The sequence below is a fragment of the Festucalex cinctus genome, chromosome 13, assembly GCF_051991245.1.
Source record: "Festucalex cinctus isolate MCC-2025b chromosome 13, RoL_Fcin_1.0, whole genome shotgun sequence".
In the NCBI taxonomy this organism is placed as follows: domain Eukaryota; kingdom Metazoa; phylum Chordata; class Actinopteri; order Syngnathiformes; family Syngnathidae; genus Festucalex; species Festucalex cinctus.
In genome coordinates this window covers 28439300-28458839 of record NC_135423.1, presented here as the reverse complement: position 1 = coordinate 28458839, position 19540 = coordinate 28439300, and the positions used below count along the sequence as shown (strand labels likewise).

The following is a 19540-nucleotide window of genomic DNA, read 5'->3' as shown; positions in this document are numbered from 1 at the left end:
ATACTTCCTTGTTCATACTCCTCTACTGCCTAAGGGACGTTATGTTTCACACTTACAACCTAAATAACATATTAATAAATCAGTAGTGAAAGTAGCAATGAAATGAGCTTTTATCAGTTAAAAATAAATTTTCACCCTATAAATATTGTCATTGAAAATAATTAGATTACCTTCTAATTATGGGAGATACATAAAATATATTTGACATATTAAGTTATATGGAATGTTGACATTTCTTTTGACATGACTCAGCCCATACAGAGTTCTACTGTATATGGAAAGGAATAGGTTGTCCTCTGAATAGAGTTCCTTTGACTTGGGGTGTATCTTGAACAGAGGGACGGACCGTAAACAAGCCTCAGTCTGTTGCTCAACAAAGCTGCAGCCCATTGGAAAGCTGATCTTTTTTCTGATAAGATCTCTTCCACCGTAACCCTTTCGACAGTCCATGGAAAGACAAAAGATTTGACTGACATTAAGGTAAGTTTAACTTGACTAATAATGTTGGAATAATTTATATTAAAATTGCATTTTTATTTTAATCTGACATGACAGTTCAGCCATAATATGCTCAACATTATGAAGAAAATTTTGTGCCAAATATTTAGACAAGAGTATATGTTACATCAAACAACTCATTTTAATTGTCATGCCAACTATATACAGAGTACACCAGGGGTAGATAATTAATTTGCAAAGGGGTCAGATGAGACAATCGAATGCGTGCCTACGTGCCAAGTCAATATATTAACCTCAAGTTTGTATTTAGAAAATGTATACAGTATTATTGTTATTTCAATAAATTGCTGTCCATGTTGATATGGTATGTATTATTCTAAGGAGGAAATACAAATTTCAAACAGAATTCTAAACATCATTGAAATTACATCTTTACATTTTCAAAATGATAACATTCATTTCGTGCACCAACCGGCAATTGATATTAGCCATTCTAATTCAGGAATCCCAAATATATATATGTTTGGGTGAGAGCACTGCTTCTCAAATAGTGGGGCGGGCCCCCCCAGGGGGGCGCGTTTGACCTCGGGGAACATGCTTTTTTATTTTTTTATTTTGATGTTTTTTACTGTCCTAGAATAAACTGCAATTGCACCTCCACTACATTAGGGGGCAGTGGCACTCTCATTATTGGAAGAGTGTGCGCAGGGAGCATTCACTCGGTGGTGGTGTGGTTTTGTTTGCACTGAGCATGCGCGCTTTGCACACAGCAAAAAAATTAAATAATAATCAACACAAATTATTTTATATATTTTTGTTTTGCAGGTTAAAGTTTTTTTTGTTTTTGTTTTGTTTTTTTAATATTGTGCTCCTGAGTTAATGTTGGTGATCAGTTTGAATGCATTATTATTTATTGATTTTATGTAATTTTATTTTTCCATATCATATGGTTTGACATGGTCAGTCAAAAAATGTTAATTCTATGTTTGAAGATGCACTTGAAATCTTTTCTGCTACAGTTAATAAAGTTACCAAGTTAATAAAGCTATTCTATTCTCTTATACATTAATACGGATACAGTGTTATGCAGAGGTGTGCTTATAACAATTTTATAGACCAATCATACTATTTATAGTTGCGGGGGGGATTTTTTCTTCTTACTCGGGGTGGTGGTGGGTGGGGGGATGACAGAAAATAATTGAGAAGCACTGGGTTAGGGTAACCCAGTTTGGATTCTAATTCGCCGATACACAACATAGATTCTGCTCCAAGGTAGGATTGTAGTGATGGGAACATAATTCACCCACGGAACGTTGGGACGAAGAGGGAGTTCCGGGTGGGAGGAGTTGGTTTGGATGAAAGGAGGAAAGGAAGAAATGTTAGTTAGCCTGTGAGCCTCAAGCAGAGTGAAGAGTTGCTGTGAAACACTGAGAAGCTGATGTCAATAAAACGCCAGCCTTTGGCTCCGGGCTTCAACACTCCGCCTCCGACTCCCGTCACTGCTCGCTACATTGGTGACCCCGACATCCGCCTCGTTGACGTGTCCGAGGCTGATAATTTGATCGAATTGAGCGACATGGCGAACTCCGCTGGTCTTAAGTTACCGGAGTTTTGGGAGTCGGCCGCGGCGACGTGGTTTGTACAAGCTGAAGCTCAGTTTGCCATCCGGGGAATTACGAACGATTCCACGCGTTACTACCACGTCATGTCCGGGCTCGGGACCTCCACGGTGGCCAGAGCCGTGAGTTTTATCACCTCTCCCCCGGCACGGGATATGTACGCGGGGCTCAAAGCGTAAAGAACTTCGAGCTGTCACGGCCGGAACGGGCTCGCCGCCTTTTCGCCATCCAGGGCCTGGGGGACAGTAAGCCGTCCGAACTAATGGAAAAAATGCTGAACCTGCTTGGCGCGGAGGAGCCGAGCTTTTTGTTTATTGAACTGTTTCTGCGCCACATGCCTCCTTATGTCCAGACAGCGCTAGCGAACACTACCATTTCCGAGCCACGTGCTCTGGTGGAGGAAGTTGACTGTTTTTTCCTGGCCGATTTTGGATGGCCGATCAGCCCCTGGCTTATGCTGTTTTCAAGCACATTTTGGAACTAAGGCGAAGAGGTGCCACACCCCTTGCTCCTTTGTTGCGTCAGAAAACGGCAACGCCTCCACTCAGTTGCAGCTGTGAGTGTGGGCGCAAAGTGCCGGCTGCTGTTTATCATGGTGTGATCAGGACAGGCACGGGCGGCGGTTAGTGAGTACAAACAAATGGAGGCAGAGGGCTCCAGGTGGCACTTCTCTTTCTTTTTATTTTTTTCCAAAATTGTAAAAACTTCAAAAAGAATTACAGCAGGTAGGAAAAATGGCGCATTGACAGATTTGACCAGGAGCATAGCTTCTCCAGCAGCAGTCTCTCCCACACAGGTGTTACAAATGACTTAAATAGAGACACAGCAATTGGACAAACCAATAAACTCCACAGGCTGTAAATCATTAGCTCGTTAGACTAAACTAAACCCTTCAATACAAAAGTATAACCCCCAAACACAAAAGAGTGTAAGTAAAACATACAATAAACATCACTCACCACCCTGACAGAATAACCCATTTAAAAACCTACAATAAAAATGGATGCCAACATGACCAGTACAATAAATACCTATCAAATATTTGCCATGAGTCTCTTGTGCAAATTAGCATTCTCTTAAGTGACCTGTGCAAAGTGCTGTGTGAACATTAAAGTGCTACATGCAAACTATGTAACGGACATTGTGTTCGTTGCACTACCCCCTCCCTCTCCACGGCGAAGCCGTCCTCTTTGCTCCGAGAGAGAAAGTCCGCCACCACATTTGACTTCCCAGGATGGTATTGAACTGTGAAGTCATATGGTTGCAGGGAAAGATACCATCCAGTGATACGATTGTTTGAGTCATTCATCCTATATAGCCATGAGTTCCGGCAGGGCGGTGCCATGTGAGGGCACGTTTCGGCAGAGCTCCCGGCTGGAACCGTGATTTTTGCAATTTTTCCACCAGTTATATATCTTTGGATGGTTGGGGAACACCCAGTGATAACTTTATGATCGTTCTTCAGCTCCACCTTCGTTATTAAATCTCAATCAACGATGAACACCCGCCAGACCAAGGCTAGCTCAGATGCTAATGCTACACCAATGGACGGTCAGAATGCTATCCTCCAAGCTATCGCTAGCTTGAGGACGGAATTGTTGGACAAGGCGGAGACCCAGTCTGCTGAATTTCGCTCACAAGTTGACAGCCTGAGGGCGGAAATTAAACAAGTATTCGATGACGCTACCGCTAAGATTGAAGCCCTGGAGACACGGTTTGCGATGCTGGAATCTACCGCTAGCGGCCAGTCGGACATTATCGCCGCCGCCATGGAGCGTGAGTTGACCGGAGTACAAAAAGAACTGGCCGCCCAAAAAGCCCTAACCGAAGACATGGAGGCTCGATCGCGCCGTTTCAATCTGCGCATAACTGGTATCAAAGAGGGGAGAGAGGATGGGAAGCGACTTACCGAATTCGTTTCAATGTCATCAAGATGCATATGCCCTCCCGAAGCCGCCCACCTTGGATATCGCCCACCGCACCTTGCGCAAGAGGAGTGATGACGGGCCACCGAGAGCTTTCGTGGTCAGATTTCATTACTTTCAGGAAAGAGAGACAATCTTGAAGAAAGCGAGAGATGGCATGACGGCAACCACCGGTGATGGTGACTCCATTTGAGTGCAACAGGATTTCACGCTCGCAGTGGCCAAACAACGGGCCAAATTCAACGAAGTTCATGGGTTGCTTCGGTCTTGTGTGGGGATTCGTTTCGGCTTGTGGTATCCTGCGGAGTTGAGGATTACGACGTCGGATGGTAAACGCACAAGCTTTAAGGATCCCGTGGAAGCCAGGGACTACATACGGAACAATCTGAAATCCAAGTAGCATCGGAGAGGCCCCACAACAGGCGATTGGCATCCGATGTAGGACGATGTCTTGGTGCGGATTTGGAACGGGTCGGACTCAGACTTAGCGGACGGGCACTTGGGACTCAAGTTTGTTTGTTTTTTCTTTCTTTCTCTCTCTCTCTCTCTCTCTCTCTCTCTCTCTCTCTCTCTCTCTCTCTCTCTCTCTCTCACCTCCCTGTTCATGTTACGTTGCAAACGTCACTAAGTTTATACTTCCTTGTTCATACTCCTCTACTGCCTAAGGGACGTTATGTTTCACACTTACAACCTAAATAACATATTAATAAATCAGTAGTGAAAGTAGCAATGAAATGAGCTTTTATCAGTTAAAAATAAATTTTCACCCTATAAATATTGTCATTGAAAATAATTAGATTACCTTCTAATTATGGGAGATACATAAAATATATTTGACATATTAAGTTATATGGAATGTTGACATTTCTTTTGACATGACTCAGCCCATACAGAGTTCTACTGTATATGGAAAGGAATAGGTTGTCCTCTGAATAGAGTTCCTTTGACTTGGGGTGTATCTTGAACAGAGGGACGGACCGTAAACAAGCCTCAGTCTGTTGCTCAACAAAGCTGCAGCCCATTGGAAAGCTGATCTTTTTTCTGATAAGATCTCTTCCACCGTAACCCTTTCGACAGTCCATGGAAAGACAAAAGATTTGACTGACATTAAGGTAAGTTTAACTTGACTAATAATGTTGGAATAATTTATATTAAAATTGCATTTTTATTTTAATCTGACATGACAGTTCAGCCATAATATGCTCAACATTATGAAGAAAATTTTGTGCCAAATATTTAGACAAGAGTATATGTTACATCAAACAACTCATTTTAATTGTCATGCCAACTATATACAGAGTACACCAGGGGTAGATAATTAATTTGCAAAGGGGTCAGATGAGACAATCGAATGCGTGCCTACGTGCCAAGTCAATATATTAACCTCAAGTTTGTATTTAGAAAATGTATACAGTATTATTGTTATTTCAATAAATTGCTGTCCATGTTGATATGGTATGTATTATTCTAAGGAGGAAATACAAATTTCAAACAGAATTCTAAACATCATTGAAATTACATCTTTACATTTTCAAAATTATAACATTCATTTCGTGCACCAACCGGCAATTGATATTAGCCATTCTAATTCAGGAATCCCAAATATATATATGTTTGGGTGAGAGCACTGCTTCTCAAATAGTGGGGCGGGCCCCCCCAGGGGGGCGCGTTTGACCTCGGGGAACATGCTTTTTTATTTTTTTATTTTGATGTTTTTTACTGTCCTAGAATAAACTGCAATTGCACCTCCACTACATTAGGGGGCAGTGGCACTCTCATTATTGGAAGAGTGTGCGCAGGGAGCATTCACTCGGTGGTGTAGTGGTTTTGTTTGCACTGAGCATGCGCGCTTTGCACACAGCAAAAAAATTAAATAATAATCAACACAAATTATTTTATATATTTTTGTTTTGCAGGTTAAAGTTTTTTTTGTTTTTTGTTTTTTTTAATATTGTGCTCCTGAGTTAATGTTGGTGATCAGTTTGAATGCATTATTATTTATTGATTTTATGTAATTTTATTTTTCCATATCATATGGTTTGACATGATCAGTCAAAAAATGTTAATTTTATGTTTGAAGATGCACTTGAAATCTTTTCTGCTACAGTTAATAAAGTTACCAAGTTAATAAAGCTATTCTATTCTCTTATACATTAATACGGATACAGTGTTATGCAGAGGTGTGCTTATAACAATTTTATAGACCAATCATACTATTTATAGTTGCGGGGGGGATTTTTTCTTCCTACTCGGGGTGGTGGTGGGTGGGGGGATGACAGAAAATAATTGAGAAGCACTGGGTTAGGGTAACCCAGTTTGGATTCTAATTCGCCGATACACAACATAGATTCTGCTCCAAGGTAGGATTGTAGTGATGGGAACATAATTCACCCACGGAACTAGGGACGAAGAGGGAGTTCCGGGTGGGAGGAGTTGGTTTGGATGAAAGGAGGAAAGGAAGAAATGTTAGTTAGCCTGTGAGCCTCAAGCAGAGTGAAGAGTTGCTGTGAAACACTGAGAAGCTGATGCCAATAAAACGCCAGCCTTTGGCTCCGGGCTTCAACACTCCGCCTCCGACTCCCGTCACTGCTCGCTACATTGGTGACCCCGACATCCGCCTCGTTGACGTGTCCGAGGCTGATAATTTGATCGAATTGAGCGACATGGCGAACTCCGCTGGTCTTAAGTTACCGGAGTTTTGGGAGTCGGCCGCGGCGACGTGGTTTGTACAAGCTGAAGCTCAGTTTGCCATCCGGGGAATTACGAACGATTCCACGCGTTACTACCACGTCATGTCCGGGCTCGGGACTTCCACGGTGGCCAGAGCCGTGAGTTTTATCACCTCTCCCCCGGCACGGGATATGTACGCGGGGCTCAAAGCGTAAAGAACTTCGAGCTGTCACGGCCGGAACGGGCTCGCCGCCTTTTCGCCATCCAGGGCCTGGGGGACAGTAAGCCGTCCGAACTAATGGAAAAAATGCTGAACCTGCTTGGCGCGGAGGAGCCGAGCTTTTTGTTTATTGAACTGTTTCTGCGCCACATGCCTCCTTATGTCCAGACAGCGCTAGCGAACACTACCATTTCCGAGCCACGTGCTCTGGTGGAGGAAGTTGACTGTTTTTTCCTGGCCGATTTTGGATGGCCGATCAGCCCCTGGCTTATGCTGTTTTCAAGCACATTTTGGAACTAAGGCGAAGAGGTGCCACACCCCTTGCTCCTTTGTTGCGTCAGAAAACGGCAACGCCTCCACTCAGTTGCAGCTGTGAGTGTGGGCGCAAAGTGCCGGCTGCTGTTTATCATGGTGTGATCAGGACAGGCACGGGCGGCGGTTAGTGAGTACAAACAAATGGAGGCAGAGGGCTCCAGGTGGCACTTCTCTTTCTTTTTATTTTTTTCCAAAATTGTAAAAACTTCAAAAAGAATTACAGCAGGTAGGAAAAATGGCGCATTGACAGATTTGACCAGGAGCATAGCTTCTCCAGCAGCAGTCTCTCCCACACAGGTGTTACAAATGACTTAAATAGAGACACAGCAATTGGACAAACCAATAAACTCCACAGGCTGTAAATCATTAGCTCGTTAGACTAAACTAAACCCTTCAATACAAAAGTATAACCCCCAAACACAAAAGAGTGTAAGTAAAACATACAATAAACATCACTCACCACCCTGACAGAATAACCCATTTAAAAACCTACAATAAAAATGGATGCCAACATGACCAGTACAATAAATACCTATCAAATATTTGCCATGAGTCTCTTGTGCAAATTAGCATTCTCTTAAGTGACCTGTGCAAAGTGCTGTGTGAACATTAAAGTGCTACATGCAAACTATGTAACGGACATTGTGTTCGTTGCACTACCCCCTCCCTCTCCACGGCGAAGCCGTCCTCTTTGCCCCGAGAGAGAAAGTCCGCCACCACATTTGACTTCCCAGGATGGTATTGAACTGTGAAGTCATATGGTTGCAGGGAAAGATACCATCCAGTGATACGATTGTTTGAGTCCTTCATCCTATATAGCCATGAGTTCCGGCAGGGCGGTGCCATGTGAGGGCACGTTTCGGCAGAGCTCCCGGCTGGAACCGTGATTTTTGCAATTTTTCCACCAGTTATATATCTTTGGATGGTTGGGGAACACCCAGTGATAACTTTATGATCGTTCTTCAGCTCTACCTTCGTTATTAAATCTCAATCAACGATGAACACCCGCCAGACCAAGGCTAGCTCAGATGCTAATGCTACACCAATGGACGGTCAGAATGCTATCCTCCAAGCTATCGCTAGCTTGAGGACGGAATTGTTGGACAAGGCGGAGACCCAGTCTGCTGAATTTCGCTCACAAGTTGACAGCCTGAGGGCGGAAATTAAACAAGTATTCGATGACGCTACCGCTAAGATTGAAGCCCTGGAGACACGGTTTGCGATGCTGGAATCTACCGCTAGCGGCCAGTCGGACATTATCGCCGCCGCCATGGAGCGTGAGTTGACCGGAGTACAAAAAGAACTGGCCGCCCAAAAAGCCCTAACCGAAGACATGGAGGCTCGATCGCGCCGTTTCAATCTGCGCATAACTGGTATCAAAGAGGGGAGAGAGGATGGGAAGCGACTTACCGAATTCGTTTCAATGTCATCAAGATGCATATGCCCTCCCGAAGCCGCCCACCTTGGATATCGCCCACCGCACCTTGCGCAAGAGGAGTGATGACGGGCCACCGAGAGCTTTCGTGGTCAGATTTCATTACTTTCAGGAAAGAGAGACAATCTTGAAGAAAGCGAGAGATGGCATGACGGCAACCACCGGTGATGGTGACTCCATTTGAGTGCAACAGGATTTCACGCTCGCAGTGGCCAAACAACGGGCCAAATTCAACGAAGTTCATGGGTTGCTTCGGTCTTGTGTGGGGATTCGTTTCGGCTTGTGGTATCCTGCGGAGTTGAGGATTACGACGTCGGATGGTAAACGCACAAGCTTTAAGGATCCCGTGGAAGCCAGGGACTACATACGGAACAATCTGAAATCCAAGTAGCATCGGAGAGGCCCCACAACAGGCGATTGGCATCCGATGTAGGACGATGTCTTGGTGCGGATTTGGAACGGGTCGGACTCAGGCTTAGCGGACGGGCACTTGGGACTCAAGTTTGTTTGTTTTTTCTTTCTTTCTCTCTCTCTCTCTCTCTCTCTCTCTCTCTCTCTCTCTCTCTCTCTCTCACCTCCTCTCTCTTTCTCCCTTAGCCTCTTTCTCCTTTTCTTTCCCGTGTCCTTCACTTTTCACTTTATCTCCTGGTAGAAGCCGCTGGCGTATAGGTATATCCACTGTGCGGTAACTGGCTATGATTGAAGGCTCACAATGCTGTGCAGATTTGTTCTTTTTTTCTTTCATTGCTGCCCATCGGGTTCGCTTTAAGACCAATCTTACGTCATCTTTGGGAGTGGGTGTCACAGCTAAGGGAGTTTTTACTTATTTATTTATTTATTATTATTATTATTATTATTATTATTATTATGTTCTTTTTCTTTCTCTATTTCTATTTTATTTAGTACCTCCTATCTATTTTATGTATTTGTCTTATTTACAGTTATGCAAAAGGCCATGTACATTGTTTTTGCTTCTTCACCTGGATCGCCCCAAGGAGGCTGTAAGCAGACATTAATAACATTCGAAGGTAAACCAGGGGCGCCCTTAGTTGGAGAGAACTGTTTACTGTATATGACAGAGCTGATGTCTTTTCGATTACCTAAGTTTTTATTTCTTATTGAGTTCGGGCCTAATTTTGATCAGAAATATTTTATTTACATTATATATATTTATATTTACATATAGGTTGGTCTCAATGTAAAAATACTGGGTTTTTTTTGGGGGGGGGTTGTGTTATCCTAAATTTGCTTCTACTAAGAGTATGTTTTTGTTTTTGGTTTGGAAGGGTGTTATATCTTTATATGTAATAGGTTCATTTTTGGTTATACTGGTTAATACTTTGGTAGTAGACATTACACGGTTCTAGTGTAGCTCGGCCTCACTAGGTAAGCTTTGAATATGTTTTTGTTATCTGAGGAAGGTCGAAAGGGATTTTTTGCAGTCCCTCATTTGGGGAGGGGTGTTAGAGTGTTTTTGGTGTTTATTGTTTTGCTTTTTCTCTTTTTGTGTTTTTTGTGGTAAGAATCATAATATGCTGAGGAGAGGTGGCTTTACGCAAATCTTTCACTCCACATTTAATACTAAGTTTCGCGGCGCTGCCATCGCCATCCATAGGGATGTCCACTTTGTGCAAGCTAAAGTGATCTCTGACAGGGATGGCCGTTACATGATTGTGCAAGGGCACTTGTTCCACCTGCCGGTGATATTGGTTTGTGTTTACGCTCCTAACTGGGATAACTCTAAATTCTTTAGTGATCTGTTTTCCCGATTTCCAGATATAGACAGCCATAGTCTGATTTTGGGAGGTGATCTGAACACAGTTCTATGCCCTCAGCGTGACAGATCGAGGACGACTCCTGGCACACTAACTAAATCAGCGGAGACCATTCAGGCTTTTCTTCAGGCGTACGGTGTGACAGACGCATGGAGGTATTTGCATCCACTATCTAAACAATTTAGTTTCTTCTCAGCCGCTCATCAGTCTTACAGTAGGATTGATTATTTTCTGCTGGATAAGAAGCTCCTTCCTTTTTTGAAATGCAGCAGTTGTGAGAGCATAGGTATTTCGGATCACGGTCCAGTTACAATGTCGCTGCGTTTCCAAAATACCGAATTCCCACAACGACTTTGGCGGTTGGATTTGCGCCTATTATCTGATCAAGGCTTTGTCGACTTTATTAATTCCCAAATTGACTTTTTTATAGAAACGAACGATCACCCGGATTTAAGCCGCTGTACCTTCTGGGAAGCGATGAAAGCATACCTAAGGGGTCAGATAATCGCCTATAGTGCTAGCCAGCATAAAAAAACAGTCTGCACGTTTAAACGAACTGACATCTCTATTAGGGGATGTCGACCGCAGGCATTCAGTATCACCATCGGCTGACTTATATAAGGAAAGAGTCACTTTGCAGACAGAGTTCGACATCTTGTCTTCGGGGGTCGCTGAAAGATGCTTTCTTAAATCGCATCATGAGTTCTATGAACACGGTGAACGCGCCAGTAAACTTCTCTGTCACCAGTTAAGACAGTCTGCCGAGACTGGATTTATTGCTGAGATTGATATGCCAGTGGGAAGGAATAGTTACGGACCAAAAACGCATAAACACTCAATTTAAAGAATTTTACGAGAAACTTTATACTTCTGAAGCACGGGATGAGGCGTTGATGGCGGACTTTTTCCACACTATAGAGTTGCCGACCCTCAGTGAACAAGATAGGTCCAGGCTTGAACTGGACATCTCTTCGGCTGAAATTGATTCGGCTATTAAAAAAATGAAGAGTGGGCGTGCCCCAGGACCTGATGGTTTTCCGGCCGGGTTCTTTAAAACATTTTCCCCTAAGCTTCTTCCCATTCTGCAAAGTGTATATGCTGAGGCTTTAAAACGAGGGTCATTACCACCTACAATGTCTCAAGCAATAATCTCTGTTCTTCTCAAAAAAGGTAAGGACCCCTTAAAGTGCGAATCATATCGGCCAATAAGTTTACTCTGCTGCGATTATAAAATTTTGACTAAGGTTCTGTCCAGCAGGTTGGAGTCAATCATACACACAGTGGTGCACCCGGACCAAACGGGCTTCATCACGGGGCGACATCTTTTTGGTAATGTTCGTAGGCTGTTTAACATTATTTACCCCCCCGGAGCGCCTTCCGCTGCTGAGGTCGTACTGTCTCTTGATGCCCAAAAAGCGTTCGACCGGGTTGAATACGACTATCTCTTCCTGACCCTAGAGAAGTTCGGCTTTGGACCCACTTTTCAAGCTTGGATTAAGGTTCTGTATGCGTCACCACTAGCTTCAGTTCGTACCAATAAGATGATCTCCAGCTACTTCAGTATAGGGCGAGGTACCAGACAGGGTTGTGGATTGAGCCCCCTGTTATTCGACCTTGCTATCGAACCATTGGCAGTTGCTCTGAGGAGTGACACGGGCCTCACAGGCATAGCGAGGGGGAGCCTGACACACAAACTGTCACTTTACGCGGATGACTTAATCTTGTACTTGTCTGACCCCTTGGTTTCCATCCCAAGAGCACTACGGATTATCTCAAATTTTGGTAAATTTTCCGGTTATAAAATTAATCTCTCCAAAAGTTCGCTATTCCCAGTTAACGACCTAGCTCGTCAGATCTCATTTGAGGGTTATTCTTGGAATGTGGCAATGGATTCTTTTACATATTTGGGATTAACTATGACATGCATGTATGGGGACTTGTTCAAGGTAAATTTTAAACCGGCACTAGAGAAGGCTAAATTGGACTTGACACATTGGTCATCGCTGCCATTGTCGCTGGCTGGCAGAGTCAACTCAGTTAAAATGACGATTATGCCCAGATTCCTGTTCCTTGTTTTGCTTTTTCTCTTTTTGTGTTTTTTGTGGTAAGAATCATAATATGCTGAGGAGAGGTGGCTTTACGCAAATCTTTCACTCCACATTTAATACTAAGTTTCGCGGCGCTGCCATCGCCATCCATAGGGATGTCCACTTTGTGCAAGCTAAAGTGATCTCTGACAGGGATGGCCGTTACATGATTGTGCAAGGGCACTTGTTCCACCTGCCGGTGATATTGGTTTGTGTTTACGCTCCTAACTGGGATAACTCTAAATTCTTTAGTGATCTGTTTTCCCGATTTCCAGATATAGACAGCCATAGTCTGATTTTGGGAGGTGATCTGAACACAGTTCTATGCCCTCAGCGTGACAGATCGAGGACGACTCCTGGCACACTAACTAAATCAGCGGAGACCATTCAGGCTTTTCTTCAGGCGTACGGTGTGACAGACGCATGGAGGTATTTGCATCCACTATCTAAACAATTTAGTTTCTTCTCAGCCGCTCATCAGTCTTACAGTAGGATTGATTATTTTCTGCTGGATAAGAAGCTCCTTCCTTTTTTGAAATGCAGCAGTTGTGAGAGCATAGGTATTTCGGATCACGGTCCAGTTACAATGTCGCTGCGTTTCCAAAATACCGAATTCCCACAACGACTTTGGCGGTTGGATTTGCGCCTATTATCTGATCAAGGCTTTGTCGACTTTATTAATTCCCAAATTGACTTTTTTATAGAAACGAACGATCACCCGGATTTAAGCCGCTGTACCTTCTGGGAAGCGATGAAAGCATACCTAAGGGGTCAGATAATCGCCTATAGTGCTAGCCAGCATAAAAAAACAGTCTGCACGTTTAAACGAACTGACATCTCTATTAGGGGATGTCGACCGCAGGCATTCAGTATCACCATCGGCTGACTTATATAAGGAAAGAGTCACTTTGCAGACAGAGTTCGACATCTTGTCTTCGGGGGTCGCTGAAAGATGCTTTCTTAAATCGCATCATGAGTTCTATGAACACGGTGAACGCGCCAGTAAACTTCTCTGTCACCAGTTAAGACAGTCTGCCGAGACTGGATTTATTGCTGAGATTGATATGCCAGTGGGAAGGAATAGTTACGGACCAAAAACGCATAAACACTCAATTTAAAGAATTTTACGAGAAACTTTATACTTCTGAAGCACGGGATGAGGCGTTGATGGCGGACTTTTTCCACACTATAGAGTTGCCGACCCTCAGTGAACAAGATAGGTCCAGGCTTGAACTGGACATCTCTTCGGCTGAAATTGATTCGGCTATTAAAAAAATGAAGAGTGGGCGTGCCCCAGGACCTGATGGTTTTCCGGCCGGGTTCTTTAAAACATTTTCCCCTAAGCTTCTTCCCATTCTGCAAAGTGTATATGCTGAGGCTTTAAAACGAGGGTCATTACCACCTACAATGTCTCAAGCAATAATCTCTGTTCTTCTCAAAAAAGGTAAGGACCCCTTAAAGTGCGAATCATATCGGCCAATAAGTTTACTCTGCTGCGATTATAAAATTTTGACTAAGGTTCTGTCCAGCAGGTTGGAGTCAATCATACACACAGTGGTGCACCCGGACCAAACGGGCTTCATCACGGGGCGACATCTTTTTGGTAATGTTCGTAGGCTGTTTAACATTATTTACCCCCCCGGAGCGCCTTCCGCTGCTGAGGTCGTACTGTCTCTTGATGCCCAAAAAGCGTTCGACCGGGTTGAATACGACTATCTCTTCCTGACCCTAGAGAAGTTCGGCTTTGGACCCACTTTTCAAGCTTGGATTAAGGTTCTGTATGCGTCACCACTAGCTTCAGTTCGTACCAATAAGATGATCTCCAGCTACTTCAGTATAGGGCGAGGTACCAGACAGGGTTGTGGATTGAGCCCCCTGTTATTCGACCTTGCTATCGAACCATTGGCAGTTGCTCTGAGGAGTGACACGGGCCTCACAGGCATAGCGAGGGGGAGCCTGACACACAAACTGTCACTTTACGCGGATGACTTAATCTTGTACTTGTCTGACCCCTTGGTTTCCATCCCAAGAGCACTACGGATTATCTCAAATTTTGGTAAATTTTCCGGTTATAAAATTAATCTCTCCAAAAGTTCGCTATTCCCAGTTAACGACCTAGCTCGTCAGATCTCATTTGAGGGTTATTCTTGGAATGTGGCAATGGATTCTTTTACATATTTGGGATTAACTATGACATGCATGTATGGGGACTTGTTCAAGGTAAATTTTAAACCGGCACTAGAGAAGGCTAAATTGGACTTGACACATTGGTCATCGCTGCCATTGTCGCTGGCTGGCAGAGTCAACTCAGTTAAAATGACGATTATGCCCAGATTCCTGTTCCTGTTTCAGACAAATCCCGTATTTATTCCTAAGTCTTTCTTTAAGGAGCTGGACAAATCAATTTCCACCTTCGTTTGGAATAGATCTACCCCGCGTATTAGAAAGGCTTTTTTGGAAAGACAGAGGGAGGAGGGAGGTCTGGCACTCCCAAATTTCATTCAATACTATTGGGCGGCAAACATTCATAAATTGATATTTTGGATGACATCATCATATGAGGGAGGTGGCATGGGGTGGGTTGAGATGGAGCAGCGCTCCGCCCATCCTGCATGGCTGTCATCGTTGGTTTGTGCGATTGTATTATTTTTCTTTATTTTGTTGTCGTGTGGTTACTTATTCTTCTTATGTTTTTTGGGTGGGTATGAGAGGATTTTGTCTGTATTTTGTTATTGTTTGTATGGTTGGTGCATAAATGGTTAAAATTAATAAAAATAATTTGATATATATATATCCTATATAGTCATTGAAGGGCGCGATGATCTGTCTCCAGCACAAAGTGACGTACAAGCAGACAGTATCTGAGAGAGTCAACAGCCCATTACACAGCCAAACATTCTTTTTCCACTGTTGAGTACCTCGTCTCCCGATCCAGCATCCTCCGACTGAGAAAAACGACTGGTCTCCTCTCTCCATCCTTCTCCTGGAGCAAGACAGCCCCCAGCCCACTTTGTGAGGCATCCGTCTGGAGAATGAAGGGCCGACTAAAGTCAGGGCTGTGAAGGACCAGCCCTGTACAGATGGGCGCTTTCAAATCCTGGAACGCTCGGCCACACTCCTCAGTCCAATGCACTTTATTCGGAGCTGCTTTCTTTGTCAAAGTCGTTAGAATGGCAGTTCTTTCGGAAAAATTCGGCACAAATTTCCTATACCAGCCAACAAGTCCAAGAAATCCTCTCACCTGCCTTTTGGTGGTGGGAACAGCAAAAGAGCCAATGGCCTCCATCTTTCCAATCTGTGGCTTGATCCTCCCAAAGCCGACTGTGAATCCCAGTTACTGCACTTCTTGTTGGGCCACCGAGCACTTCCGGGGATTGATAGTCAGGCCCGCCGCTCTGATCTTGTGCAGTACCCTCTCCGGGTGATGTAGATGTTGTTCCCAGGAGCTGCTATACACCACCACATCATCCAAGTAGGCAGCAGGAAAGTCGGACACCTCCCGTAGTATGTGATCCATCAGGCATTGAAAGGTTGCTGGTGCCCCCTGTAGACCAAACGGCATCACTTTAAACTGGTACATACCAAATGGTGTTCTGAACGCCGTGAGCTCCTTTGCTTCCGGAGCCAATGCCAGCTGCCAGTAACCTTTATTGAGGTCTAGGGTGGTGATATAGGAGGCTCTTCCCACTCTCTCCAAAAGGTCGTCCACCCTTGGCATTGGATAGGGGTCGACGTTGGACATGGCATTCAGGTACCTGAAATCAATGCAGAATCGCAAAGAGCCATCCTTCTTAGGTACCAGTACAATGGGACTACACCACTCACTGTTAGACACCTCAATAACGCCCAGTTCAAGCATGACTTTAATCTCCTGCTTCAGCACCGGCACCAGCCGCTCTGGTATTCTGTAGCTCCTTTGGCGAACTGGAGCATACTTCTTTAGCCGTATTTTGTGCTGAACCAATGAAGTGAAGCCTGGAGTCTCCTTAATCAGAACTGGATCAAGCAGTGTCTGAATGGCTTCCTGCTGAGGGGGCGTGAGGTGCGAGAGGTCCAACGCAACAGTTTCCTCTGTACCCACAGGGAAAAATTTTTGTCACTTCTTCGTCCTGCACTGCCCGGACCAACAGCTGTTGTGCAGGCTCCTGACGAACATGAAACAGTTTAAGCAGGTTAACGTGAAAAACTTGATATTTCTTTTTCCTGTCCGGTAAACAAAGTTCATAATTCACTATCCCAACCCGCTTAGTCACTTCATATGGTCCGTGCCATTTAGCCAGCAGCTTATTATCGCTAGTTGGTAACAGCAACAGTACCTTTTGGCCTGGGCTGAAGACTCTCTCTCTCGCTTTTTGGTCAAACCAGGCCTTCAGATGCTGCTGCGCCTCCTGCAGGTTCTCCTGAGCCAGTGATGCCATAGCCTCAAGCCGCTCCCTCATTTTGATGACATAGGCTATGACGCTGTCCCCCTCACTCTCTGTCTGCTCCCAATAGTCCCTTAAGAGGTCCAGAGGCGCCAGTGCTGGAAACAAACTTGCGCAGCATATGCTTCAATGTCTGATTGTAGCGCTCTACCAGCCCGTCCGTTTGGGGGTGATAAGGTGTTGTCCTAATCCCCTTAACCCCCAACAGTTGACAGACTTGCTTTAACAATTTTGACATAAAATTGGTACCACAATCTGTCAGAATCTCTTTCGCAACACCCACTCTGGAGAATAGTTGCAATAGATAATTTGCAATTCGTTTCGCTTTAATTGATCGCAGCGGAAAAGCTCCCGGGTATCTCGTAGCGTAATAGCAAATAACCAAAATGAAACGATTTCCACTGGAACTTTTCTCCAATGGACCAACTATGTCCATACCAATCCTTTCAAATGGGGTACCAATAATAGGCAACGGTTACAACTGGGCCTGAGCAACCCTTTTCCCAGGTGTTAATTGACACTGTTCACATGACCTGCAAAATTTGGAAATATCTGTGTACATGCCAGGCCAAACAAAACGACTACAAATTCGGCGCATCGTTCTCTGAAACCCCATGTGACCCGCCCAGGGAATGGAGTGCCCCAGTTCCATTACTCGCTGTCTAAACTGACAAGGCAACGCAAGAGCCTCTACTTTGTCTTTAGTCTGATCCAAAATACCATTCTTAACATTGTATGCAATATTGCCCAAAGATTTCCTCTCTCCCTCTCTTGACATCTTGAACCAATTCTCAAGAGTTGGATCTTGGTTTTGATGTGCACCAATGTCTGCGGGAATGTTAAACTCCACCGGGCTAAGTGGCTTTGGCAACTCATTTCTATTTTTTGGTGAGCCGGCAAACTTTTCTTGCCTCTTTTTTGCTTTTGTTTTCCTAGTCTTCCCTGGCTGAGCCTCATGGCAGGCTTGTGCCATCCTCTATCGCCGCCTCAATGATGTCACGACGCACGATCGCTATCCGGTCCCGCACATACAAGACTTCTCTGCCACCCTGGCAGGTGCGAAGCTGTTTTCCAAGGTGGACTTGGTAAGGGGCTATCTCCAAGTTCCGGTACACCCCGCCGATGTGCCTAAGACTGCTGTGATAACACCTTTCGGACTGTCCGAGTTTCTCAGGATGCCATTCGGCCTTAAAAACGCGGCCCAGTCTTTTCAGCTTCTCATGGAGTCTGTTCACCGGGACATGCCGTTCGTCTTCGTCTACTTGGATGACATCCTAGTGGCCAGCTCCTCCATCGGAGAACACCTTTCACACCTCCGGCAGCTTTTTCCAAGCTCAGCCAGTCTGGACTGATTATTAACCAAGCTAAATGTGTCTTTGGTGCGCCCTCCATCCAATTCCTCGGCCACCTCATCAACGAGGATAGCGCCACCCCGCTCCCGGCAAAAGTGGAAGCTGTTGCCGCTTTTCCTCGACCCCGGACGGCCCATGGTCTCCGTGAGTTCCTCGGGATGGTGACTTTTTACCACAGGTTCATCCGCCACACTGCCCATGTGATGCACCCGCTTTACGACGCACTTAAGGGTGTGGCTCCTAACCGTGCGGTCGACTGGACAGATGTGAGAGTCAAGGCTTTTGAAGAGACAAAAGCCGCGCTGTCCCGAGCGGCCTGGTTGGCCCAACCACGCCCGGATACCCCGGTCGCCCTCACTACTGACGCATCCGATTTTGCTGTCGGGGCCGTTTTGGAGCAGCGCATTGAAGGTGTGTGGCAGCCGCTCGCCTTTTTCAGCCGCCGGTTAGTCACTCGAGAGCGCAAGTACAGCACGTTCGACAGGGAGCTCCATGCTGTCTGGCTGGCGATCCGCCACTTCCGCTTCATCCTGGAGGGCCGTGAGTTAACAGTCTTTGTCGATCACAAGCCCCTCACCTTCTCCATGTCGAAGTTGTCCGAGCTGTGGTCCGCGCGGCAACAGCGCCAGCTATCGTTCATATCTGAATACACCACGGACATCCGACATATTGCTGGCAAGGACAACATGGTCGCGGATTGTCTGTCCAGGGCAGCCGTCAACACGGTACAGCTGGGCATCGGTGAGGTTACTGGCTCAGAAGTAGGTCTGGTCTGGGTTGAAGAAAGATGTACGAGCCTGGGTCGATTCATGCGTGGCTTTTCATCGAGCCAAAGCCCACGTCACACCAAGGCGCCTTTCGAGACGTTTATTGTCCCTGCGAGGAAGTTTGACCATGTCAACGTCGACATCGTAGGTCCTTTTCCTCCTTCCCAAGGCTTCACCTACCTCCTGACGATGGTGGACAGGATGACCCGCTGGCCGGAGGCCGTTCCCCTCACCTCCATATTGACCAGTGACGTGGCCCGGGCGTTTATCGGGACCTGGGTCGCTCGGTTTGGACCGCCGGCGGACCTCTCGCGCAACAGGGGCAACAGGTTCACGTCGGAGGTTTGGAAGTCTGTTGCTGAAAGCCTCGGGGTCAAGCGACACCGCACCTCCGCTTATCACCCTCAGGCTAACGGGCTGTGCGAACGGTTCCATCGTTCGATGAAGGCCGCTTTGCGCGCTGGACTTTCTGACGGTAATTGGGTCGACAAG

The 19540-nt window shown here is 45.4% G+C and overlaps 1 protein-coding gene across 2 annotated transcripts in view; it reads left to right on the top strand.

Moving 5' to 3' along the window:
• Nucleotides 1-333: 333 nt before the first annotated feature.
• Nucleotides 334-19540, top strand: part of LOC144033721 (aldehyde dehydrogenase, dimeric NADP-preferring-like) — a 134787-nt gene continuing 115580 nt past the window's right edge. For both annotated transcript variants that reach the window (XM_077542028.1, XM_077542029.1), the window contains exons 1-2: nt 334-480; nt 4972-5115. The gene's annotated coding sequence lies outside the window, so the exon portion shown is untranslated. The remainder of the gene's footprint in view (nt 481-4971; nt 5116-19540) is intronic.